General features: G+C 40.0%; 1 long non-coding RNA gene across 3 annotated transcripts in view; it reads right to left on the bottom strand.

The window, feature by feature from the left end:
* Positions 1–22,137, bottom strand: part of LOC144929166 (uncharacterized) — a 310,164-nt gene that overhangs the window by 255,350 nt on the left and 32,677 nt on the right. For 2 of the 3 annotated variants that reach the window (XR_013634472.1, XR_013634471.1), the window contains exons 5-7: positions 17,702–17,859; positions 4,947–5,221; positions 2,953–3,067 (exon numbers count right to left, since the gene is read on the bottom strand). This is a non-coding gene — a long non-coding RNA (uncharacterized LOC144929166). The remainder of the gene's footprint in view (positions 1–2,952; positions 3,068–4,946; positions 5,222–17,701; positions 17,860–22,137) is intronic. The other variant, XR_013634474.1, reaches the window with a different exon arrangement.

Below are 22,137 nucleotides of genomic sequence, written 5' to 3'. Positions count from 1 at the left end.
AGATGAGGCCTCACCAATGTCGAATAGAGGGGAACAATTACGTCCCTCGATCTGCTCGCTATGCCCCTACTTATACATCCCAAAATGCCATTGGCCTTCTTGGCAACAAGGGCACACTGCTGACTCATATCCAGCTTCTCGTCCACTGTCACCCCTAGGTCCTTTTCCGCAGAACTGCTGCCTAGCCATTCAGTCCCTAGTCTGTAGCTGGGACTGTGTTGGGAACTCTAGTTGAGCCCTTAAAAGGAAAAAAAAAAGATGATCCAGTTTGAAAATGAGAAGACAATAGCGATAGGTCAGAAATGCAGGGGCACAGTATGTTCCTTATGTGCTGTAAAGAAGTTGTGTATTTTTGGCTTGCGGTAGATAAGCGTCGTTTGAATTGCTAGACTCGTGGCGAAGTGGGAATTAGTTTGCATTAATTTTTTTAATTTCTCTCTCTGAATCCGTTAAAGCCTTTATTTTGATGTAAAATTTCCAACCAGCTCTTTAAAATATATTAAGTTACATAAATTACCTATAGTCCATTCCTATGAAGTACAGCTATTATACATTTATAGAATTCCTTTTAGCCTGATCTGTATATGATAAAGCCGTTCTAGGAATTCACATAGTAAATTATGCATTGAATATGGAGGGGTGGGGAAGGCACTAAAATGATCCTAACTCTACCCGACTTATGTCTGTCTGTCCAGGTTCCTATAAGAGTGCCCATTGCCATAACACCTGAGTACTTCCGAAGATACAATTAAAAAACCCAAAAAATAATATGCATATCTAATTTTCCCCCGAAGCTGTCTAGGGCTGTCGGGGGGGGGGGTGGATTGATTTATTTATTTAGTGGGGCTGTCAATTAATCAGTTAACTCACGTGATTAACTCAAAAAAATTAATTTCAATTCATTACAGTTTTAATCGCACTGTTAAACAATAGAATACCAATTGAAATGTATTCAATATTTTGGGATGTTTTTCTACATTTTCAAATATATTGATTTCAATTACAACACAGAATGCAAAGTGTACAGTGCTCACTTTTTATTACTTTTGATTACAAATATTTTCACTGTAAAAGCTACAAACAAAAGAAACAGTATTTTTCAATTCACCTCATACAAGTACTGTAGTGCAATCTCTGTGAAAGTGCAACTTACAAATGTAGATTTTTTTTTGTTACATAACTGCACGCAATAACAAAACAGACAAAAACTAAAACTTTAGAGCCTACAATTCCACTCAGTCCTACTTCTTGTTCAGCCAATCACAAAGAGAAACAAGTCTGTTTACATTTACGGGAGCTAATGCTGCCCGCTTCTTATTTACAATGTCACCTGAAAGTGAGAACAGGCATTCCCATGGCACTTTTGTAGCCGGCATTGCAGCATTTATGTGCCAGATATGCTAAACATTCGTATTCCCCTTCATGCTTCGGCCATCATTCCAGAGGACATGCTTCCATGATGATGATGCTTGTTTAAAAAAAAAATTATTAAATTTGTGACTGAACTCCTTGGAGGAGAATTGCGTGTCTCCTGCTCCATGGTTTTACCCTCATTCTGCCATATATTTCATGTTATAGCAGTCTTGGGTGACAACCCAGCATACGTTGTTTGATTTAAGAACACTTTCACTGCAAATTTATCAAAACACAAAGAAGGTTCCAATACCAGATTTTTAAGACAGCTACAGCATTCAACCCAAGGTTTAAGACTCTGAAGTGCCTTCCAAAGTCTGAGAGGAATGAGGTGTGGACCATGCTTTCAGAAGTCTTAAAAGCGCAGCACTCTGATGCGGAAATTACAGAACCCAAACCACCAAAAAAGAAAATCAATCTTCTGCTGCTGGCATCTGACTCAGATGATGAAAAAGAGCATGTGTTGGTCTGCATTGCTTTGGACCATTATTGAACAGAATCCGTCATCAGCATGGATGCATGTTCTCTGGAACAGTGGTTGAAGCAGCAAGGGACATATCAATCTTTAGTGCATCTGGTACATATTTATCTTGCGATGCCAGCTACAACAGTGCCATGCAAACGTCTGTTCTCACTTTTAGGTGACATTGTAAACAAGAAGTCGGCAGCATTAGCTCCTAAAAATGTAAAAAACTCCAAAACTTGTTTGAGCAATTGGCTGAACAAGAAGTAGGACTGGGTGGACTTGTAGACCTTAAAGTTTTACATTGTTTTGTTTTTGAATGCAGCCTTCTTTGTATGTAATTCTACATTTGTAAGTTAAACTTTCATGATAAAGAGATTGCACTACAGTATTTGTATTAAGTGAATTGAAAAATACTATTTCTTTTGTTTTTTACAGTGCAAATATTTGTAATCAAAAAGAAATAAAGTGAACACTGTACACTTTGTATTCTGTGTTGTAATTGAAATCAATATATTTGAAAATATAGAAAACATCAAAATATATTTAAACAAATGGTATTCTATTATTGTTTAACAGCGCAATTAATCGTGTGATTCATTTTTTAAATCTCTTGACAGTCCTATTATTTAGTCCTTATTTATTTCCGCCTCCTCTCTCTTTTTGTTGTTCTCTACCCACAGGCCCGCTGACGGGAAGGACAAAGGGGGCAATTGTCCAAGAGCCAGGGTGATTTAAAATGGCCTGTGGGCCCCCAGCCCTTTTAAATCACCCGGGTGGGCCACAGAGTGCTTAGGCATGCGAGACCGCTCCGGGCCCCGCAGGCAATCCCAGAAGTGACATATTCGTCACTTCCACCACTGCCCTCCCCCAGGGCAGCCCTGGCCCTAAGGCCAAGCATTTCTGTTGGCGGGCCTGTCTACCCTCCTGTTCACTTCCTCTTCCTTCTTGCCTTCACGTCTTTTTCCTCCTTCTCTCATTGCTGTTTTTAGTTGCAGTAGTGAGAAAGTTAACTCGATTAAATGAATTTTATACATTATTCTGAAGGCAATGAGATTCACAGTCACTTTTATCACCTTGTGTAATGAGTTCTGAAGTCTGGGCCATACTGCCAAGAAGCCATCTCCTGCGTTCACAAGCTTCACCCTGGACTTTCACAAGCCTTGACATGGCTGATGCATTCTGGACTAGCTGTTAAAATAAATAAATTAAAAACAACATTCTGATGTGCACTAAATTGCAGTAATCCGCCTCGAAGGTCATGAAGGAATGGAAAAGTGGCCAAGACCAAAGGCTTCAGGCTAATCATAGATCAAAAACAATATTTGTAGTTGTCGCTATGTAGGCACCCAACAGCAACACAGGAATCCAAGAGGACCCCTAGACTGAGGACCAGTTGGGCTATCTGGGGGAGACCCCTCCAAAGGGGAACCAGGTGCCAGAGGACACTACGGCTGTTCTCTGCTTTTTAAGTTTTGTTTTTTATTTAATGGATGATGATGCAAACACTAAATAAACACATATAAATGGGGGGAAAAAAAGCCATACTGGCTGTTTGGGTTACCTGATCTTCTAGCAGCTGCTGCGGATCTAACCATGTCCCTAGACCCAATGGAGCCAGATATTATCCTCACTGTATCTTCCAGCCATCACTAACCCCTTCTTTACCCTGATTTTGTCTCAGCCCACTAGCCTTCATCCACTCCTCAGTCTCAGCCAGTCACTGGGAAAGGCAACTGACATCTCTGTCTAGGTCAGATGAGATGTACATCTAGAATGGATGTTATTAGTACACTGGGTATTGTCACTAACTTCCCAATGGCCCCATATACATGTTAAACAAAAGGAAACATACAAGAGGACCGCATAACTCCACACAGAAGACACTCAGGGAGGACAAGCAATTGTCCCACACTATCCTTTAAGCACTCCCATCAAAAAAGGAACTGAGTCTATCACAAGCAATCCCATCCACTCTGTGGTCACCTCCAGGAAAGTCAGCACCACGTCATGTTCAACAGTATTGAAGGCTGCTGGTAAATCTAACAACACCAATACTTAATCTTCAGCCACATGAAGGACAACAAAAGTGCTATAAGATTACTTTGAATAAATAGGGAAATTATCCAGCTGGAACAAAGTACTGTAATGAATTTTGATCGTATTTAAAGCTTACATTGGGGAAGTCAATAGTCTTATGGGATTCATCTGAATACTGTTTTAGGTCCTAAATGGGACTGCTTGCAATGACAAACCCTGCACTTAGCACTGAGTGTTTTGCAAGATACAGGCTTTAAATATTACTTTAAAAAAATCTTGACATGTTTTGCCAACAGCCATTACTTCCTTTGAATTTTATGTTTGAATTAAAGTATGTGAAAAAAAATAAATTAAGGACTATACCTGCATTTTTTACAATATATCACCAATAAAAAAAGGAAAAAAACCACAGTATTTTAGAACTTTTCAAAGTACTAAATGGATATATTGTACCAAATATTTTACTTTGCAAATTTTGATGTAACTATGAATTTTGAAACATTGACTAAAAGTGTCCCAATACAAGAGGCTGGAAAGATTCATTAGTTAATCAGGCTGAATATTTGACATACATTTTAGTTTTTAAAAATACATGTGAGCCATTTCATTGGCTGTGTTGTAGTTCTTTCCAAGGTAATTTGCTATGATGCTAAAAATGGTGCAGAACATTAGAAATGAGATTTTATTTTGTGATAAAATTAAAAAGCATATAAATTATGGTTGGCAAAATAACCACAGATAACACTAATTTATTTAAATATGTACTCTACAATACAAAGAAATTCATTTCTGAGGACCATATAATAAGATTAAAAGTGCCACTGATTAAAGAAAGTAGCCTTCAATGCATTTCAGGTTTTAGTTGGAGGAAGTTTCCAACATGAAATAGAATTTTGTTAAATGCAAAACATAAGTAAAAGAAAATTAAAGAATTAATTAGGAACAACATGCTGTATTCCTGATCATAGCTAAGAATGCAAATCAGATAAGATAAAAAGGAATTTTATATCAGGTATTGTCTATCACCCACCTCATCTGCCTGTGTGATCACAACTTCTGGGATACTGCTGTTTCTGTCATCTTTTTCATCTGCATGCTGAGCTTCTTCTGTTCTTCCATGAATTGATATATCCGAAGAACCACAGTCTAGCACTTCACCAACATACTCCTCATCTTCTGGAAAGTCAATGCTGATTGAAGTCTCAAAGTCTTCTACAAAGGCTGACAGGGACTCTCTGTTAGCACCATAAGCACTGTCAGAGGTTACCTGAGCCTCATTAAAGGTCTGGTGATAAACTTTGTTCCCTGTTGAACAAAGAAAAGACAAGACAGAAAGGGTCTTTCAATAGGACACCGATTCCCTTTAGCTTGCCATGAACTATATTTTATACATAAAGAATCCTAAGAAAGCATGATGGCTAAGTTGGTGAAATTTCAAAGTGTGTAACTTTTCTCAGGGAAAAGATGCTGCAAAGCAAAGTTACGACACCAACGTTCATCCAATCCATTTTCATGACCTATTTAACAATACACAGAAACCCTTTACAAAAAAATCAGTATATATCCTATAATAATAATTTTGGATATACCTGATCAGCCTCATCAAGTATAACTATCATAATTTCAAATATACTGTGATTAATACCATGAAAATCAGCAAGTTACCCCATAGCTGCCTACTGAAGGGTTTTATGTACCTTCCTCAAAAATATCTAGTGCTGGCCCCCATTAGTGAAAGGACACTGAACTCAATGGATCTTTGACATTTGATCCAGTAAATGAATTATCTTGTCTGTCTAGCAAGGAATGTTGATATAATATTGATATTATACTGCTACAATGCTAATAAGAGGAGTGTTTATATACAGAATTTTACACTGCCACAATTTCTTTTTCTGAATGCTTCCCCTCCCCCCAAAAAAATTATGTTCACTGGAGCACTGTTCTCCCTCCTCCCCCGTATATTTTAGTGAGCTGTATCCTGAGAGTCTTTAGGTTCCCACTTTGAGTAGTTTCTAATTTAAAATGCACAGCACACCCCCACATACCTTGAAAAAAAACAATCTATTGTGGTACATGTGGGTGCAAGCACAGCATTCATTGTTTCAAGTTACACAGTAATGCATCCTGTACATCAGAGATTGTAATCTGGCCCTTTAATTAGAAAGAGAAATTATTTCATTTGAATCGCTACTTGCTAATTGTTTCTACTTCTGGCCTTTTAAAAAATAACTTGACATTATTTTTAAAAACTGGCAGAGTATGAATATCCAGATGACACAGGACATAATTATAACAAAAGGGAAATGTTCTGTGACTAAAATGACATAATGTTGATTTCCACACAAAGCAGGGTTTCAAGAGCTTTGAGAAAAGGAAGAAGGGTCCATACACAATCCTAGAACTTCACTTTAATGAAGTTATGCAATGAACTTACATTAATTTTATTATGTATACCAGTTAAAGTCATTCAGGTGATCACATGCTGACTGCGTAACACACAAGTGTATGGCTATATTCATGAAACAGCTCAGTCTTTGGGAAACCGCAGAGTCGATTCCAGAAACCACAACACACACTGCTATGAGAGTCTTATCTCAAGACATGTGCCAGATGCTAGCTATTCTGATGCTCTGCCAATTTATACCAGCTGAGGATCTGCCCCAACGTCGACTACAGAAGTTGTTTACAAATCTGTTTAAAACCTGCGTACTGGATAAATGTTCCTTTTTTCTCCCCCACATTGACAATTGGCCTCATAGTTATTATCTTGGACTCCCAAGAATGGTATCAACCTAGGTATATTCAAGATATTACATCTGCACAGTATTTCATCAGGGTGCTGCACCTGTCTACTGTGTATCGATCAACAGATGCTCAGACAGACACCACAAAAGTCAACTAATTGCATACTTTTACAATCACAGATGTAGATTGGTTTCTGCCAGTCAGATGGAACGCTTGAGCCATACAACAGATACCAGAGAACAAGCTCTGCCTTAACTGGGTTATATAATGCACTCGTTGCATGCCATGATTTCCTCATATGGAATGCAATACATCAGGCATAGTCAAGAGTTTATCTGTAATTGCCTCATCTTCTAGTAGCCTTTGTACTACTGCTCATGAGCTAACAGAGATTGCCCTTTTAAACTCAAGTACAAGATGGCTGTTTTTGGAGATGGAAGTCATGAGTTCTGGTCCCTGTGCTATATATAGTTTATTCAGCGTGTGGCAGCAAGTTAAAATCTGTGTTTTCTATATGTTTTATAAGACACTTGTCTCAAGGAGCCCTTCCGGAACATCAAAGCTAAAACAAAGCCAGTTAAGCACCTTTCTCTCTTCTCAGTGCCCCACTTAGCCAGGCTCAAGGGACTATTTCAGTGTGGAATAAGTTTTAAATGATCCATTTTAAAATTATTTTCTCCATCTGTTTTATCTTCTTGGTACTTCCCAGACCACTGTAGATATCCCTAAAGGCATTATTCTTTAACATCAAGTGCCATGGGGAATATTTGCAGTTTTTAATAAATAAAATCTGAATCCGAATACTACCCACACAGACAAAATAAAATGAAAATAAATTCTTCGCTTTTACTGAGGGGTTTTCATCCATAGGTCTTAAAGGGGAAAGTAATTATTGTCCCCATTTTACAGGTAGGGAAATGGAGGCACAGAGAGGTGAAGCGACATGGCTACAGTCACCCAGGCCAGTCGTAGAGGCAAAGAATAGAATTATCCTGACTCCCACTCCAGTCCTCTGTCCACTAAATCATGCTGCCCCTTCCTTTTGTCATGTGTCATTCACAATTATCAACTCCAAAGCAGGAAGTCTCAAAATGATATCACAGAAGAGAAAAAAAAACAAACATGATGCCAGTTCGTTAAAACTTCTCTCAGCTGAGTGATCTTCCTAGCCTGGTTAGTGGGGCCTTTGGATTCTTAAGTATGGCTTTTGCTTAGCTTTAATATATTCTCCCCATGCAAGATCCATTTGTGGGTCTCAGAACATCCTAATTCAGAGTGGAAAAATTTACCAGCTGGTTCAGTATTTGAGTAGCCCCTAATTCATGGAATGTAATCAATAGAAGCTTGATACAAGTGTAACAGTAGTAGTGAGGTGGCCACTCACTGGAGACAAACTGCACATACCCCGTCCTAGCTCGTGAAACCAGTCTAGCTACAGCACCCAGCCTGTGTGAGATAACTGACCCACCCACACAAAGAGCATAACCCCGCTATCTTCTTTGGTGCCAGGAGAGAGGAAAAGGGGAACTAAAACTATGGCATTGTGCCATTTCCTTTTAAAGGAACGTGGGGGTCTATCCCCAGAAAATTTGTTAAGACAAATAAAACACGAATGACTGTATTGCTGGATTTGACCACCAGCTCAGAACTAATTTTTTTTGTTTTTGTTTTTTTTTTTTAAAAGAACACACGACAAGGGTGGCTTCAATGAACAGTACGATCAATCAACTTCCCTTGATATTTGGGAGGGTTTTTTTCCCCCCCACTCTAGACAGATTAGCCACATTAATATAAGAGGATAGAAAACATTATTCTATCCCTGTGCTTGATGTCCTGTGCATCCCCCTCCAGTAAACAGCAGCATCATCCCACCTATATTTTTCGACTGAAAGTAAATCAGTATTTGAAACCGACTCAAATATACAGAAAAGTGCCCTCTAATGACAAGCCATTCATTCTGTGCCGTGTTTCCATATAAACATTTATTAGAAATACAAATTGTAGTGGGTCCCTCAGAAATACAGAATAGTGCTACCTAAATTCCATGCTTGCCAAAAAGCACAGGATCGTATTATTTACACGGATTCCAAAAATGTAATCTGTTTTGATGGGTGAATTTCCTGTTAAATACTGGCAAATCATACACCCTTACATCTATGTGAATGATTCCATTTGCTGTCAGTTGTGTAATATGGGCAACTTTGTTACTAGCCAAGCGTAAAAGACAGTGGAAAAAAATTCTGCACACCAAGTGTGACATTGCACTGTAGAAGTAAGCATTAAATTAGAGTGAGAGGTTATAAGTCTGACAGAAACCTGATCTGTATTCCCTAATTATCGAGTCTCACTTTCACAAAACTGACACAAATGTTAAGCCAAATTAAATGTTGTTTAATTAACTATCATATACAAGACTTCAAAGCACAATGTCTACATGTTATTTAGCAAAGTAACGGAAACCCAAGGACTTGTGAATTATCAGTCAACACAAACTGCCATCTCAGCTAACTGCTGCAAGGTTAAGCCATTTCTTTTTCACGCATCTATCCTTTTAGTACACTGCTTGTAATATTTACAGAAACAGGCAACATGGTAAACAGTTTCACACAATGAGGTGTGAGAGTTGATAGGGCACTATTCAATAGCTTTGAACTCCCCTGATGAGCTGCCAAAAATCGTTATGAATGGCCCAGCTGATAGACTGATGACTGATAAAAGAAAAAACAAACAGCACTGGTAATTCATGAAAAAGCATACACTGCCATGACAACTAAAAGTGCAGAGTGACAGCTCTTAAGGTAAATGGGATTCTGGGAGCTTCTCTCATTATTTTTTGATTCAGCATTAAATATTTTCAGACCTACTAATTCTTTTAGTGTTAGGAGGAAAACGGGATTTATGATACTATTTATTTCACTTTAATTTGGTAAAATGAAACTATCACTCTGTGTTTTGAATACAAAATTATTTCTGTTATAAAGTGCTAATTGTTGTAGGGCTGATCCTTTAAGGGCTAAAGTCTTCCTGTGACTTCGATGGGACTTAAGGTGCTCAGCACTTTGCAAGATCAGGCTCATTCACTGGAAATTAAAGCGTCAATGATGCTCAAAAAGTTGAACCCTGGGCAGTGAGTGACCAGACAGACCACTTCTGCAATGCACTATAGGACAACAGCAGGAGTAGTATTAATTAAATACAAGTTGTGTTACTCCAACAGTGGGATGTGCATCGACATTGGTCACCCAACTGATGGAGCCAAAGCCAATGGAGATTTTATCTAACTTGGAACTTGCATTGATTAATGGTCAGAGAAACATGACCTGGAGCAAATTTGTGCATGGGCACAAATGTATTTTACATTGATGGAAGGATGCATCCACTGATGTCTCGAACACGGAATAGGCCCTACAATCAGACTCCACATGGGCACAGGGATCTGCCTGCATCCGATCTGGATGCATCCAATGAAGTGAGCTGTAGCTCACGAAAGCTTATGCTCAAATAAATTGGTTAGTCTCTAAGGTGCCTAAGTACTCCTTTTGTTTTTGCGAATGCAGACTAACATGGCTGCTACTGTGAACCTAATATTAAAATAATTCAATAGACAAAGCACGGGAAACAAAATTTCAGATGATCTATTTCCAAACCCTGTTTAATGGACGACACTGGCCATAATCATTAACACTCTGAGTCTCCTCACTGCTTACATGCCCCGTGCCGCCCCCCCCCCCAAAAAAAACCTATCACAGTAGGAAGGGCACATTTTCTAAAAAAGCATTATGCAAGTGGTGTGTGAACAAAGCCATATATTAACATAATTTTCCCTAATTGTTTTACAGCTGTTAAATTGACAATATAAAGGGCACTAATATTAGCAGCCCTTGACTCTTACTGTATCCACTCTAAGATTTCAAATATCTCAATTATTGAAAATGGAACTTAGCATACAAGTTGAAGTCAAACATTCATGCTCCTTTTCCATTACCTCCCCCCAGGCCAAAACACAGAGACAAGCTCAGAAGGGCTCATTCTACCATCTTCCCCTTCTATCTTTGTCTCGTAGTAACCCAGACTGCTGGAGGTCTGTGTTTAAAAAGAAAACTTTAAACTGTTTAAACAGTTTGTAAATCTTTTAGGGCCTGATCACATCCCACTGAAGTCAGTGGAAACCCTTCCATTGTTTTCAACGGGTTTAGATCTTTCTCCATTCACACTGGCCATATAACCATAGTTTAAACTATGTCAACCCTGAAATGTTTGAAAATGATTCTGCAGACAGTTTCTATGCTGGGGAGGGGACCCAAGACCTAACTACATGATGGAAACCTACTGTGTTATAGGACTCAAAAAAACCCTCAGGCTGGTCTCATGAATTCTGCAAGAATTAACCATTAATAAAAAATAATTTTAAAAACCCTGGGCTGGGAACTGACAGTCACCTTGCAACCAGGTCCTGCATAGCTTTTCACAGTGACAATTTCTTATTTCCATTAAAAGTGATCTGAGGCCTGGTCTACACCTAATACATAGGTTGACGGAGCTATGGGATGGGAGAAATTCGCAATCCTGAGAGATGTAGTTAAGCTGACCTAAGCCCCGGTATAGGCTACGTCTACATTACAAGCTCTACAGCAACGCCGCTGTAGCATAGATTTAGCATAGAAGGGGGTTTTCTGTTGCTTCAGTGAATCCAGGCCCTCACGAGGTGATAGCTAGTTCAATGGAAGAACTCTTCTATGGACCTAGCAGTTGCTATTCCAGGGCTTAGGTCACCTAGTTACCAGCTTTCGAGGGATAACTATGGCTCCTTCCATCACTGTAGCAACGCTACACCAGCATGGCTGCAGTTCTTCAGCTGTGCTATTGCAGTGCTTATAGGGTAGAAATAGCCGGAGACTCAGGGAGGGAGCCAGCCAGCCTACCCTAGAAAAACGTCCCAGAGTAGCACAGTGTCAACCTCAAATGCCCCGTCTCTCCTCCAGCAAGGTTGGCTCCAGGGCCAAAATCCTAACACCCTTATTAGAACGTGTGCTAGGATCCCACCAGTAACTGTGTACTGGTTAGTCTCTTAGTACATAGAGTTGGAAGGAAATACAGCTGAGTGCAGAATATTTAAAGAAGGGGGCAGCTGGCACAGTACTCCGCCTAAGGGAATGTTCTACCCCACCATGGTCCAAAACAGTCTCAAACTTGCTGTTCTTCCAGTCAGGTTGCAAAGGCCATGTGTTGGAATGGGTGCTGGTAGCAGAGTGGAGATCAGATTTCTGTCCAATGGGCAAGTGCACCCTCCTCAGCTGTCTGAGTCATATGACTGGTGATGACATTATGTGCAGTAGGGAGGAGCAAAAAGAGAAGAGCTCCTGCTTTGTGTGGTTTGGTTTTGTAGCTCCTACATGTCAAGGAGGCCTCGAGCTATGGAAGAAGCCTTTAGTGAGAAGAACTTGTCTTGAAATATTTTTTTTTTAAACTGTATGCGTACACGCAGGAGTGCATACATAAACGTAGAGAAACAGAGGGAAGGAGTAGGTGCCCATTTTCTGGAGAAGAGTGATGCGGGTGAGATAGATAGTGTAGGAAATAAAGAATCACTTACAAAACAAAAGCCAAACCAAACCACACCACCCTCCCGTATGCTATCACACTAAGTAGTTCAAATATTCAGGACCCAGGTATCAGGCAGGTCTCTACCTTGCCCTCACTTGTACGTGTATGCGCATGTGCACACAGCCACTCAGACTTTGGGGAGGCCAACACGTCTGTGATCTTTAATCTGAACCCACAAAACCCATTGAGATGAATTCGTTTTGCAGATGTAAATTGTACATGCTTGGTTATGCATTCGAGTTGTTCAGGAGCACATCATAAATGTTTAACACATAATGAAATGATGCATTCCAGGTGTGGGCAAAACGTAAGCCACAATGTGAAAGTCAGGCCCACAGTCTGCAGGTAAGGCCTCCTGTATGGTATATATACACACCATGAGATAATAGGCAGCGGATTATGCCTTTCAGTAGCATCTGATAGGTATGACTACATACAATTTACTTATTGATTCACCTTCCCCATTGAAGTCTCTTTTGTGCATACGTTACATATTCAACAAAGTAAATGGTGTTTTGGGATTGCTACAGCAGGACGTCAAAAACATGACGACATAGGCAGACTGACCACCCAGGAAGAGTAAAAAAAAAAAAGACAAACCTGTTATGAAATGCTCTTGTGTAGTATGTGTGATAGCAAAGACAGCCGGTCTGAAAATCTCCCATTTATTCTAATATTTTATAAATACACAGCCACATGGAAGTGTCACATACAGCCTTGCAAATTGCACATCCGATAATCTACAAATATATTTGTGAAAAGGCACACATTTAATAAAAAAGAAAATCTGAGAAGTCCTTTACTATCTGCAGTTATATTCCAAAGCCTTCCAGAGGTGAAGAACTACTATGGTTATTTAGCCACTTAGGTTATTTTATTCGTAAGAGACAGAGAAAGATTCTGTCCAGCAAACAGCCTTCCTTATGCAAGCATCTGATGACTAAAACACGTTTTCTTCTTAAGATAACAAACAAATAAGGTAGTGTCAATAGCTCTCTGCTCCTTCACAGCATGACTATCTTGGATTTCACATCAAAATGGTAACACTGTTGTGACATGTTCACATCCATGGAACTGATTTACAGAAGGAGCCAATGACAAAGTTTAAAGAAGGCTGTGGAATGGTCCCCAATATAGGTGACTTTTCCAGCCATGTGATACTGCAAATGGGAGATAAATTATATAGGAGTGCAAACTTCTCTCCAACTGACCATATGATCACACCACTTTTAACCTTATCCTTCCTGCCTCCTAAACCCTCTCTGTATTGTTGTCTGCACCTGTTCATTTCTGAATCCTGAAAACACATTACAGCCAGAATCAGACTAAGATTTTCAGGGCAGTGACTCCAATTTTTTGTTGTTGTTTTAGAAAACTGACATGCACATATAACATGCAATCACAATAGCAGCTCCTAATGGTAAAAAAACCAACCTGATTTTTTTTTTTTAAGAAAGGCTTTTAAAATTGTCTCTACTTTGTTTTACTTACAACTTCCCTAAAGTATAATTTGCACATCTGGGCACCTTGTACCTCGCTCACAAAAGATGGTGGTTTCTCCCTGCTATTACATCGGTGCTGAGAAGAAGAATCTCATATTACCCAAGTTTACTTCCTTCTACAACTGTCAAACAGTACAATTATTAGAATTCTATGAAGTTTTATTGCAATTTAAAGACTTAGCTGAATTTGCCAAAATAAGTGAGAATACATTTCATTTCATCATGAATTATCTTGGCTTTGTTACTTCCTAATTCATAAGTGCCATTAATCTGTGACAAATCGTACTAACTGGCACTGATTCGGGAGGTCTCCCGTACGTTGTTCTGACTCATCGGGCAGTGAACAACAGAAAACAGGTGTTTTAAACAGACAGCACATTGTACCTGTGCTCTATGGTTTTTATTGAGTACCGACAGATTTCCATGAGATGATAAAAGTTTAAAAACAAGAACCTTAAAGTCTGAAGTGGCCCCCATTACTGGAGCAACAGCTTTGCCCCTTGTGCATTACTGCCATACTTGGAATAATCTGAGGCACATGAGTTGACAGCCCCCTCTGGGCATAAACTTCAGAGGCCTCAGAGCATGGAACTAAGAGCGAGAAGTGCTTCTAACTCTATTTCACATCCCTTGCTGGTTCACCAAAGCCCTGTGTGATGATCCTCAGGAACCACTCCAAGATATACCTGTTCTCTCAGGCTTTTCTCATGAGAGGGGTGGAGGAATGCTGACAGACTGGAAGATTACATTTGGGGTAGAGCCTGGGTTTATGTTATGTTGTGCTCCTGAAGATAAAAAATTAACAACACTGTCAATTATTATACATGCTTCCCACACCCTTGATCTGCCTTGTCCAAACCTGCAACATCACTGCAATTCCAGTCCTGGCCTCTCTTATACCAAGAGGCTGATGTTCACTCCTAGTTATTTGTCATCTTGTTATATGAACAAGTAGAGGTGACCACTAACCCCTGTTTTCTCTCATGACCTACTCCAGAATTTGCACCCATACTTTCATCCAGTGCTACCCAGCCCACGATCTATCTTGTTAGCGCATTTAGTATACATGTTAAAAGCAGTTACAGAACATTCGATTTGCAACCTGCCATGTCTCATTTGTGTGATGTAGCCATTGCAATAAAACACTTTTGACATATTACACCGGCCTACGACATGATGCCAATGGAAAATGACATGCCACAACACAATGAATATGATAACATTTAAAAGCTACACATACCTGAATAATGAATATCTACCAACAGTTCTAAAATAGGTCAGAAAAAGATAGGGGTACCCAGCATGGTTTGAAAAGCACTTCTCTTGCCAGCATCTTCCTGAAAATGCTTCAAGCCAGCGTAGAGTGCATGAGATAATGCTGAGGTGCTCTCTCAATCCATCTTCTACAGAGCTATTACTTAAAAACTTAAGAAATTCTATCCTATATAGATTCTTATACTTCCCTCATCACTTAAGTACCCTAGTACCCTCCACTAGTGCATGTGACTAATACTGGACACGTGCTGTTTGTTCTTGCTCACATCCTACCCCAATAGGAGAGCTGAGTGTGCTGGGTCATGTTGTCTCTTGTTTTATTTTAATGTATGCACTGCTGTGCATTTAATTCAGAAGAGGCAGGTTGAAGAAGTGCATCTTGGACTTGGAGCAGAAGGTGAGGAGGCTTTTGCTTGGCCTTTGCTCCTCAGTCTTGGACCAGCCACTGGAAAACTGTCTCATGCACAGGTGACCTTTACCCTTATGATAGAAAGTTCCATTGTGCCCGAGAAGCCAAGATGACCAAAGTCCTTGTCTCAGAGCTTTAGGTGATCTAGATATCCTAGGTCATGGCCACAGAAGTTGTACTTGACTTAATGAGTATTAATATACAAATATACAGCACCTGCCATCTGAGGAGCTGAAAGCACTTTACAAACATTAATGAATTAAGTGTCCAGCACTCCTGTGAGACAGGGAAACAAGGGCAGAGAGAGGTTAAGTGATCGTCCAAGGCCACAAAATAAATATGTAAAAGTGAAACTCAGATCTCCTGACTTCCAGCCATGCACATTAGACACAAGGTCATCATCTCTAATTCATTCATGCCAGGCCTGACGCCTAGAAGTAGCCTATGGGATATGGCAAATTTGGTGCACTATCTCAGATCGTCCTCAGGTTCCCAGCAGCCCACCAAGCAGGTAAGCTAGCAGGAAGCCAGGCAGGGGTTCTCCTGAAAGCTGTCTGGGTTACAGTGACATTTCTTCAAAATTAACATGGTCCCTCAGAACATTCTGATTTTGAAGAATCAGATTCCAATGAAAAAAAATGTTTTGTCATAATTAAAAGCCCTTGCTGAAAGTTAGCTGTATTAAGCTGTGTAATAGTCTCCCACTGGAAATGGTAGAAACCCCACTGCTGCCTGGGAGTCCTTTAAACCAGACAAGACCGAACAATTATTTTCAGTGTCCAAGCTGAGACAGATAATTTCTCATCTGTAAATGGCATTTCTCCAATCAGATTTTTTCCCCCTTACAACACACACACACACACACACACACAAGCAGCTAATGGACTAGAATTTTAAGCACCAACACAGGTTGCCTTGAGGGGCCTGTTAGCCTCCCCGTGCACACACTCAAGCATTTACTGTAAAGAGATACATGCTCACAGGGTGGGAGGTGAGACACACCTGCTTGGCACAAAATTGGCTAGAGAAATAAAGGAGACCCACATAAGGTTATGTGAAAACACTTTTGTTCAGAAAGTGCATCCAGGGTGTTGTGTGTAACCCAGTCAGATACATTTGTTTTTAAATATTTTTAACATCACCATATATTAAATTGGAAATATTTTCAGTGATCCATGTTTTCATTCAGTCACCTTTTACATAGAAATGTCAATACTTCACTGCAAAAAGGTGATTTAAGATTTAAATTTCAGTTTGGAAATGTAAAAAAATAAAACAAAATACAGCTGTGACTTCCTGCTAGGACAAGGACACTGGAAGCTCAACTAACAAAATAAGAGGGAAGACGCCTGTTTAATCTGTTTCTTGGCAAGTCTGAATGTTCAAGAATCATGCAGAAACACAGAGCTATCTACAAAGCTTATTTCAGCTGAAGCTGGTAAGTGTCATGTGCACTATGAATTGTACTGCTCTCTGCAGTGTATAAAAGGCATATTTTGGGGACTCCCGAAATCTGCCAGACAAAAAAAGTCAGAGTAAATTGATCTAGCCAGCAGTTCTACAAAATCTTAGGGATCCAGCTGCAACATTACATCCCACAGAATTCTTAGGGTCCTGTTACACAAAAGAGCTAAGAGGTTGTGCAGTTTGAGATGCTATATTGTTCATTACTTTCCCAAAACTTGAAATAGTTTTAAAATGAAGTTTTGCCAACAAACATTTTTTGGTGGGCGAGGGGAGGAGGAGAAGAAATCACATTGTGGTATTTTTGTTTGTCAAAATACAACTTAAAATTGGCCATTGTGCATTTTTTTAAAACTCCTTTTCACCAGAAAGGTTAACCATGCCCATTATCCTCCAAACGTAAGGACTTTTCAAGCCCAAATGACACTCAGACAAAACAAAATCTTTAATGGGCGAGACAGTGTGTTCTCCTGCATGTGTAATTCACTCCCAGAGAAACCAAAGAAAGGAAAATGTATAAAACAATGGGAATTTCCCACCATGATGGTCTTGTACATTTCAGGGGTCAAAAATCAACATATGAACTGTTGAGCCACAACATGGTATGGTATGCATGGAGTTTTGGCATTAAATAAGAATTTTTGTTTAGCTTATTCAAAAAGCTATGCCATGGCTTCTCTCAATTTCTGTTGAATTTTATGCTTTGTGGTTATTTAGAGCCAAAGAAACAGTTTGAAAGGTCAGTGCAATTCTTCAGAACTGCAACATGTTTTAGAAACTTACTTTTTGTTTTGTTTTACAGAGTTTATTGCTTCTTCCAAAAGGTTCCAAGATGATATCCCTGGAGAATGAAGTCCTCTAGTTAGCCACAGAATAGATACAGGTCAGGAAGCAGCAGTCCAAGTTCCCACAGTGACCTGGTTGTGCAACCCAACTCTGACCTAGGATGAGATGGTAGTTCAGTCACTATGCCAATTCAGTCTTTGATGAGATGGCCAACAAGAGAGAATTCTATGAAACACTTAATGTAGGACAATGTGTGATGTTTAAACTCCCTAGCTGCAATAGAGCCCAAGTCATCAATCTACTTCAAATGTGGCTTACCTGCTCAAGAAACTTGACCATTAAGTTGGGAAATATTCTGAAACAAAACCCATGTACCTCTAGAGCACCCTAGGCCATTGTCATGTGACCAAATGGGAAGGTGGGAAAATGCCGTAATTTCTCTGTGCAAATAATGCTAGCTGCTGAAGGCCAAGCACAATGCAGAACCTGAACTGATGATCACAAATGATCGTATGTAAGAGAAAATTTAGTCACTTTGATTGTAAAGAGGTGCCCTGCTTAAAACTGCAGCTTGTATGATGAGGCTCATGGGGATAACTGCACCCAAAAGTTGGAGGCATCACACACAAAACCGTTGAAGGGTGTCACCCAACTTCAGAGATAAAAGGCTTGTAATTGATCCAGGCAGAATAACGGTGGGGAAATAAATGGAATTCTTTATCCGGGAAGTATTCAGTCTGTATGGTGAAATGGTTCTTTAAAAGCAGAGAGGGTCCATTTCATGGTCATGCTAAAGCTTCACCTAAGAACTGACAACGTATATATTTTAAAATATCTCAGCTAAACATACCCAAACACTTTACAAGGCAGATCAGGATCATCATCTCCATTTTACAGATAGGAAATGTGCAGGGTAAATTCTTAGAGGTACCTGCATGGCCAGCCCCCCACCAAAGGGCTTCCTCCCCCCTGTACACACCAAAAAATCCCCATTTGTGGCAGAGGATTGAGTCCTGCTGTTGTGAAACTGCCTCAAATACTTAGGAGTTTCCCTGAAATCCAGGAGTGTCCTTGTCTATAGAATCTGTCCCTAGCAGTTTTACAAAAACTCACGTTCTGTCCAAGTTTCTGAAATCCCACGTGAACTCTGAGTAGCTGAGAGCACTTGCACTTCAAGATCCACCCCATGAGTCCTGTCACATTACCACCCTGTCCTCATCCTCCCTTCATAAGAGTCCTTGAACCAGCCTACCTCAACATATAGAGTCAAATCCACATGGAGTCAGAAGCTCATTTGGATTCTGGGCAGCGTTGCAAGGGTGATATCCTGGTCAACTGGCTGTACTTCTCCTAGGAAATCTCTAGTCTAATTTGAAGGTTTTAGTGTGTTACTAAATTGTTTGGGGGTGGGGGCGGGGGGGGGAAGAACACCAGATTGCATTTAATTTATAAAAATAAAATGTACTACAGGATGTTTTTACATAATCTCTCTTCCCATTCTGTAGGATGGAATACATTCCTGAAGATACACTGCGAAAGGAAGCCTTTGCTATCCCATACTTTGTGCTATGGGAACTTGAAAATTCAGCCACCGATATCGAGGGTATCAGTCAGTAGAACTCACGGTGGTAGCCTGTGTTAGGAACATAGGTCCATTGAGGAACTTGACTGAGTCCCCATTTATTCCAAAAAAGTCAAACACCCAGCAGATGCTAACAGCATTATCTGTACCTTGGCTTCACTAGAACTGGCATCTCTGACTGAGAAAGAGATATTGAACCAATAACCCCAATTTGCAGAGACATCTCACCCATTTAGTTGTGTTTTGTTTTTAATTCAAATTGTTTTCAGGATTTTACACTCACCCACTGCAAAGTGAAGCAACAAATGGGTAATCCCACAAGTTTACTAAATTGCCATGCTATAAAGCTTTTGTAGTGCTGTATGGGTCAAAGTTCTACTAAATTGTGCTCTTTGTAAAGCAAAACCACTATCATACAAGTTTGAATCTTTTAGTGCAGGCTTTTCATCAACCCATAATGCTGCCCAGGCTGAGCAATCTATGCATTTTACAAAATCTGTGTATAGGTTAAGGCTATGTAATGATCATTGTCTCTTGAAAATGCTACTTACCAGCATGCTTCATTGCCCTTTAGTTTATATTGATTTAACATAGTTCACTGGGTTATAGATAATTGTGTGCAAAACATTTTGTGCCATGTTAATAAAAGGTGAAGAAATCAGTTTTGAGAAAGCATGAGAGAAGTCCAGTAAGTACCTGTCAGTCTCCTTGGAATCATTCCTAGAAATAATAATTAGCACTTTAGACTTCAATATGAAGCGAATGGTAACTTTAAACTACAACAGGACCTTTTCCAAACCTGTAGCCTTTTTTTTTTTTGGTAAGGCCTTATGTTTAGTTAGGCAATTTTCTAAAATATGTTCATCATCTGAATAAGACTAAGGTGGGTGTCTCCTTTGTGAGCCTATCATGAAAACTGCACCAGGTGGCTAATCTTCCTTTTGGAGCTTGAACCCCGCCAAAGTATCCACCAGAGTCTGAACAGATGTTTAGGCACTCATTGACCAATTCATTTCAGTCACATACACGATGAGAAAGGTAAGATTAAGAGACTAATAAACCTCCACACAAAAAATTAAAAAATGGAAAGCTGAAATAGAAATTATCCCCTTCATTCACCCATTATAGGCTAGGCAGAGTAATGCAAGTTGATGTTTTCCAAACATTACGTTTATGTTTGGAAGTCCTTGCAAGTTATTAGGGCAACACAGGTCAGTCCAATATCTGGGTTCTCCGTACAAAACATTTTTTCTGGTCTAGTTACCCTATTTATAAAAAATTGTCAGCATTAAAAGCAAAGTTAAAGCCAATTTCAAAAGATCTAGTTCTGCCAACACTACCAGATATGGTACGTTACCAAAATAGTCCCAGTGCTATAGGACACACAATATTAATAAACTAAACAGAGAATAACTTAGTTCCATGCAAAGTATTTAAAATCTGTGTTATATCTTTGGTTACAGAAAGTTACTGTAATTCAAAATAACCATTTTTCTAAATAGAACCTAGATTTTAAGGCAGTATTTTTTGCTGAAGATAGCTACAGTGATTGGCTTATACTGAACCATACACCACCTTTGAGGTTAAAAACATACACTAAACACACAAAACTTACATGTGTTTGCATTTTTATAAACACAAAAAATGGAGTGTTCAGGGCTGCTTTCCATCGCTGGTGTCCCCTGTGGCTAAGCAAACATTATGGAGTCTGCCTCGGTTTCTCCTTGGTTCAGCCAAGGAGTTTAGCTCCATCTGCTAGTTCCTCGTTTTGACTCTAGCCTTTCACCTCAGTTGTTAATAGGCTCTCCCTTCTTGGGGCAGCAATGAGTCTAGTGAGGCAGGCAGCCAGTAAAGGGGGTTCAAACAGCTGTGCTCTGCAGGCTTTGATAGCCCCTTTGCTGGGGCTGGTAATGGAACCCAGACCCACTCATTCCACTGGCTTCCAGTCCAGGGACTCTTTATGAAGCAGGTGGAATCAGTTTCTGCCAATCCCTGACTACTTCCTACTACACTTCTCTAGCAGGCTGTTTTTCAGACTCTAACTCCGTGACCCTTTTCCTCTGGAGGGCCAGCAACCTGGGTGATTTCCCAGCACTCCATTGCTGAAGGACCTTACTCTCAGCAGTTCTCCAGCCTCTTAGCAGTCCCACCTGACCTCCCTTCTGATCTGCAGTCTTTGTATCTCCCCAGCTGTGACAGGGCCACTAATCAGCCCCAACTGAGCAGGCAGCTCCTCTCCCTGTTAACCCTTCAGCAGCTGATACCACCTTGGGACTGTCTACCCAATGACAGTATCATTTAAAAATGGCCTTGATCAAGAAGAGGCATTTTGTACCTGCTTTTAATACTTGTTTTAGCCCCACTTCTCAGGAGGGCACTAACTGAGTACTCTTCAAATGCCCCAGGGAGTTTTGAGGCCATGCTCTGGAACACTTCTATCCACAGAGAGAATCCCTTCAAAGACCTCTACGGAGGGGTCATGGGTTATAACAATCAGGTTAACATTGAAATAGGATGTGGATTTAGACAGCACAAAGAGTACCCTATGACAACACAATCAATTGCCTTCATTGTCTAACAGTTTGACTCCCAGTTTCTTCTCTGACAGCCTGGGTCTCCTTCCCTGCCCTGCCACCGACGCACTGTGTAATCCGTGGGTCATTCAAACTATGTGCCTCAGTTTCCCCATGTATATAATGATTAGAATGCCTATCCATCACTATAAAGTGCCAAGAGATGCGTGGTTGAAAGGCGTTACTCACGTGCAAAGTATTATTTATGCATTGCCACCTGTGACACTCAAATACAAACTGCAAAGAGGATTATTGCATTTACCAACTAAATGCAAATT

This window comes from Lepidochelys kempii, chromosome 12 (assembly GCF_965140285.1).
Source record: "Lepidochelys kempii isolate rLepKem1 chromosome 12, rLepKem1.hap1, whole genome shotgun sequence".
NCBI classification, from domain to species: Eukaryota; Metazoa; Chordata; order Testudines; family Cheloniidae; genus Lepidochelys; species Lepidochelys kempii.
The sequence above is the reverse complement of the archived record's forward strand: the minus strand, read 5'-3'. Positions and strand labels throughout refer to the sequence as shown.